General features: G+C 44.2%; 1 pseudogene; it reads right to left on the bottom strand.

Moving 5' to 3' along the window:
• The window catches only part of LOC145009624 (uncharacterized), an 82,270-nt pseudogene extending 76,815 nt beyond the window's left edge, over positions 1-5,455 (bottom strand).
• Between the last annotated feature and the right edge of the window lie 545 nt (positions 5,456-6,000).

Genomic DNA, 6,000 nt, shown 5'->3' on the forward strand with positions numbered 1-6,000 from the left:
TTTGGATCGCGATATGGGTGACCGTTGGGGGCTCAGATGTGGAGCCAAAAGTTGATCTGGTACTTAGTCTTGAAGAGGAATATGGGAAAGGAGCTTATCATGATGACATCTGAGGACACTTTAGAGAGGGCGAACGATGCGGACGTTCGAAGACATGTTTCGGGCATGTGTGTTAGCTGTCGGAGGAAGCCGCGGTACGTAATTATCATTGGTTGAGTTGTTCCATATTAACAGCCATCATTAGTGCATTAGTATGCCGCCCTTTGAGCTGTTGCATGGAAGGTGATGTCGGAACCTCGTTCGTTGAGGAAAGGTAATGCATGGACCCGAGAGTCCTTGCGAGCAGATCCAGTGCATGTGTGATACAGGGAGTAGTGGCAAGGTTGTTAAGCGGATTTCACTAAGTGAGGGAAGGGAAAGGTATGTTGGGACGAGTGCAGCATGTGTATACGATTGCAGGAGGTGAACTCGTGAGAGTTTCCCTGAGAATTGAGAATAGATTCCTCAGTTGTTCCGATATGGATGAAGTGGGCTTAGGATCGGGGAACCGGTGATTCAGAGTTTCATAGCCCTTATGGGTCGTGTGATCATTGAGATTTAGAGAAGAGTCGCGTTTTGGGAAAATTCTCGGTTGCAGGAAGTGGTGGACAGTACAGCGATCGTGTTTTGGTCGACAGAGCAGATGCAACAGGTTAATCAGAGGTTAAAGATCGTTTAGAGTTGACAGGAAAGTTGTACAGACAGACGCCGTTACGAGCATGTGTTTCAGGTCGGCGACTTCGTATTCCTGATGGTCTCTCCCTGGGAAGGGGTGTTTGGATCCAGGAAGAGGGGTAAGTAGGGGCCAGTATGTTGGGTCTTTGCGTGAAGGTGCGAAGGTAGGAAAAGTGGCCTACCGGTTGGAGCTGCCAACGGAATTGGGATGGATCCATGACACTTTTAGCTGTCGCAATTGAAGAGATGTATAGCAGATGAGTCAGCAGTGGTTCTTCTAAAGAACGATTAGGTGGATGCGAGCCTGTGTTACGCCGAGAGGCCAGTGGCCATCAGGGATCGGAAGATCAAGTTTCTGAGGAACAAGGAGGTACCTCTGGTATTGATTCAGTGGCAACCTCGGAGGAGATCGGAAGTGTCTAGGGAAGCCGAAACATGTGATGCGGGAGCAGCATCCAGAACTATTTTCAGAGTGAGACTTCGAGGGCGAAGTCTAATTCTAGTGGGGGAGAATTGTAACAGCCCAAAATCTCAAGTATTGTTTAATTGCATTTTGGGGTGTTTTAAAGGGGAGACTCGGCGAGTTGGAGCCAGACTCGCCGAGTAGGGTCGCAGCTTTGGTTGCGGGTTCGCGACTGGACTCGACGAGTCCAGGTATGGACTCGGCGAGTCGACGCTGTTCAGTGGAAAACCCTAGCCGTTCAGTTTGAGACGTATATAAGGGATCTTATGTCGTCATTGTTCGTCTTTTGGCCGATTGAGGAGAACCCTAAACGACTGTGGCATCTAGAGCAAGCTTGAAGGCCATTATTGACTTTGAAGGAATTGTGGTGCAAGAAGAGGAAGGATTTTGGCCAAAGGAAGATCAAGGGGATCGAGTTCTGAGGTTTGGGGACACAGAGAGTACGTTTTTAGGTTATGTTTCGTATCATTCCTGTTATTTTGATGTGTACACGAATTTAGGGTTTATGAAACCCATTTGGAGATTTGATGGATTGTTGTGTCGTTATCCAATGTTTATAACCTTGTATTAGGACCCTTAGAGGCCCAGAAGGTCCCATGTTTGTATATTCGGGAATATATGTATCTCAGGAAGCAGTTCGATCGACTGCATGGCGTGGACTCGCCGAGCCGGATGATCAGACTCGGCGAGTAGCTTGAAGGTTCACTGGGACTCGCCGAGTTTGTTCTTCAAACTCGGCGAGTAGAGTCGGGGTGGCCCCGCGATTCTTCCACGAGGACCTCGTCGAGTCAAGAGGGATACTCGACGAGTAGAAAGGGAACATTCAGGAATTGGTGAGGACGACTAGACTCGCCGAGTCGCCCGGGGTACTCGCCGAGTCCAGTTGAGATGGCCGTTGACCAGAGTTGACCTGTGTGTGTTTTCTTAGGGTCAGTTAACGTGGAAAATAGAAGTGTTAATAAGAGATATATGATGTTACAGGGAGCTTGTAGCTCGGAGGATCAAGTGCAAGGGACTTCAGGAGTTGCTATCTCCCAGCGTCCGCGAGGTGAGTCTTCTCACTATACTGTACCCGGAAGGGTTTGATTGTGTGACCAGAAGGTCGAACATGTTGTGCGTCATGTATTTATACTATAAATGGAAGTTAGTTGCTATACGTGATATGCGTGCTTATATGGGCCGGAAGGCAAAGTGTTATGTGACAGAAGGGTCAGGTATGATAGGTGTTATATGTGCTTTAAGTGTTAGAGTAAATGTATTATGTGCTGTGCATGTTTCGGGCCGGAAGGCAGGTTGGTATATGATATGTGTGCTTTATGTGTTAAAGTAAATGTATTATGTGTTATATATGTTTATGGGCCGGAAGGCAATTATCTTATGGGCCGGAAGGCAATTATCTTATGGGCCGGAAGGCAATTATCTTATGGGCCGGAAGGCAATTATTTTATGGGCCGGAAGGCAAATATCTTATGGGCCGGAAGGCGATTAGCTCATGGGCCGGAAGGCATTGTGCAGTGGACCGGAAGGTCAGGGCCTGGAAAGGCGTACGTGCGTAAGGTGTATATTGGGGAACTCACTAAGCTTCGTGCTTACGTTGTTTATGTTATGTTGTTTCAGGTTCTTACAGTAACGCGGGATGGCAACGGTTCGATTGTACACACCGAAGAAAGAGTTGTGTTTTGGAGGATCCTGGTTTTCTATTTAACTGAAAATGAAACTACGTTTTGTAATTCTATTATGAATGAGGTTTTAAACAAGTGTTTTAATATTAAATTGATTATTCAAATAAAAAAAATTTGTCTTGAAAATCACGGTGTTACACATCAACGTGAAAGAACTAGCAGCAGCGTTGTTTGCGTTTGACATCTATAGAAAGGACAAAGATAGATTAGAACAAGAATCCCTAATTATCACCCAATAAGAAAATTAGGGCTAGGATCCAACAATAACATTTACATACTAGAAAAGGGATGCCGTAATCCAACATGCAAATAAATTGAAGGTAAGTGAATGACGATTCACTAATTCTTCAAAACTTAAACTTTTAGTCCTAAGTGTTTTTGAGAATTCCTAGGTTCGGATGAGATTCATTGAACTATTCAATGACATGTTTAAATCTCGATATGCCCCTCTTGTTTGTGACTGGGATGCCGAGGATCACAAAGCGGGTGTGAATTACCATGCAAATTTACATGGTGTCTTCATTGTTACGATCACCTATTCGATGTGCCGGTAAACCACACACGCTCCATCGAACTATGATAAACAATGAATCACCCTTCGCCACCTTCGCTTAGAACCAATTAGTGTGCCGGTAAACCACACACGCTCCACTAACATCTTAGCAAGGTGCAAAGTGTAATTTCATGGGATTGCATCAATTCACTTTTCCTAAAGTAACTAAGATTGGGAAATTTGAAAAGAAAGTTTAGTTACTTCGTATTTCTTATTATACTTTTAATGAGAGGATGAGGTTGCCCTATCCTACCCGTTCGGCTAACGACCCTCCACCAATCAAGCAAGCGGTGGGTGTGAGTGTACACCCATTAAGCGCCATTTTATAGGCCGCAACCTTATACCCACCTTATAGATCGGCTTCGTGAATGAGGCCTACTAGCGGTAAGACTAGCATTTAGTTATACATATATATTATTCTAATAATATCATATAAGTATAGGGTTGTATTTTAAACTTTTCAAAATCTAGGGTTTGAAATTTAAGTTGTCTAAATTAAAGCTTTTAATCACAAATTTAAATTTCAAAACTATAGGGTAGGTTTTAAACATTTAAAAACATGGAGGATCAAATAACAAATAATTCCAATTAACAATTTAATATTCTAATTATCTTTATTTGATTTATCTTGATTTCTTTGACGATAATTACCAAAAATAATTAATTATTATCATATAAGGAAATTAAATATTTTATTAGATGATAAATATCTTTAATTAGATCAAGATAACAGTCATATTTATCAAAAAATCGGATTTACATTGATCTAATATGATTAAGGTAAGTTTCCATAAGATAATTATGAAAAAATCCCGAATTTGGCCATTCCTGACGCTTGGACTCGCCGAGTGCACAAGGGGACTCGACGAGTCAGGCCTACTCGACGAGTCCACCATGGAACTCGACGAGTCAGTGACTCAAAACCCAAAAAATCGAATTTTGCAGGTTTGTTTCAGTTATTCAAGCAACAATTTGTAGAAAACCAATCTAGGCTCTGATACCACTGTTGGGTTTTAGCCATAAGAACTTTCCTATGTGCACATGCAAAACCCTATTGCTTGGATCTAGGCTTTCTAATAAACATGCTTTTGAATCCAAGACTTCTAATGGCTAATTAGGTTAAACAACAACATTAAAACAAATCTAGAATCATACCTTTGAGTTCCTTGTTGATCTTCTTGTCTTGGAGCTTCTAGAGTCACAATTGTCACTCCTCTAATGGCTTACAAACACCAATAGCAAGCAAGATGATTTAGGAGAGAGGAGAGGGGATGGAATTCGACCAGAGGTTCCTTGCTTTAGGTTCTGAAAGGTTGTACACGAATTCCACATCCCAAGGGCCTATTTATACCTTTAGACTCCTTAAGGGTTTCATCCTAAACCCTAATTGGATAATCTTCACTTAAGGCTATCCAAATCCATTCCATAGATATCCTTATGGACGATTTTGAGCTATCTTAAAGCTCTTAGAATCCGTCCAAAGTCCATCCTAATGGATTTATAGTCTAAAGTCTAACTATCAAACAATTGACAGTTTATACCCTCTTATTTAATTAATCTCTTTAAGTCACCAAATTAATACCAATTAATTTATGACTTATATTAATCAAATAGCTAAATATTATTCCTTATAATATTTACTCTCTCTTAACAAATCATCCTTCAAGTTGCTATGGTGAAGGCAACCCAAAAGGACCATGCACCACCGAATATAGTTATAGCCTTAGACACTATTCCAACAACGAGTGGTGTTGGTTGGGTGGTAATGATGGTGGGTGGTGATGGTGGTGGCGGTTGTTGGTTAGTGGTAGTGATGGTTGTGGTTGGTGTGTGTCGGGTGCTAGTGGTGACGGATGGTAGTGGGTGGTGGTCAGTGGGGGTGGGTAGTGATGGGTTGGGGTGATGGGTTGTGGTTGTTGGTGGTGGCGGGTGTTGGGTGGTGGTTATGGTGGGGTGGAGGGTGGTGGTGAGTGATGATGGGTGGTGGTGACAGGTGGTAGCGGTTGGGTGGTGATGGTGGTGGTTAATGATGGTGGTGGTCATAGGTAGTGATGGGTGGTAGTTGGTGGTGGTGGTTATCGATGGGTGGTGGTGGTGGATAGTGGTGGTGATGGGTGGTAGGTAGTGATTGTGGGTGGTTGTGGCACGCAGCGGTGATGGGTGGTGGAGGTGGGTAGTGGTGGAAGATGGTCGTGGTTGGGTGGTGATGGTGGTGGTGGGTGGTGGTTGGTGGTGGTGATGGTAGTGGGTGGTGGGTAGTGATGGGTGGTAGGTGGTGGTTGGTGGTGATGGTGGCGGCGGGTGGTATGTAGTGATTAGTGATCGTGGCAGGTGGTGGTGGGTGGTGGGTAGTTATAGGTGGTGGGTGGTGGTTGGTGGTGGTGAGTAGTGATGGGTGGTGGTGGGTGATGGGTAGTGATGGGTGGTGGGTGTTGGTGGTGGCGGGTGGTGTTGATGGGAAGTAGGTAGTGCTTATTGGTGGTGGTAGCGAGCGGTGGTGATGGGTGGTGGAGGGGGATGATTGTGGCGGGTGATCGTGGTAGGTGGTGATGGCAGTGGCAGAGGTGGTTGGTGGTAGTGGGTGGGTA

This window comes from Lactuca saligna, chromosome 8 (genome assembly GCF_052625555.1).
Source record: "Lactuca saligna cultivar CGN05327 chromosome 8, ASM5262555v1, whole genome shotgun sequence".
Lineage (NCBI taxonomy): Eukaryota > Viridiplantae > Streptophyta > Magnoliopsida > Asterales > Asteraceae > Lactuca > Lactuca saligna.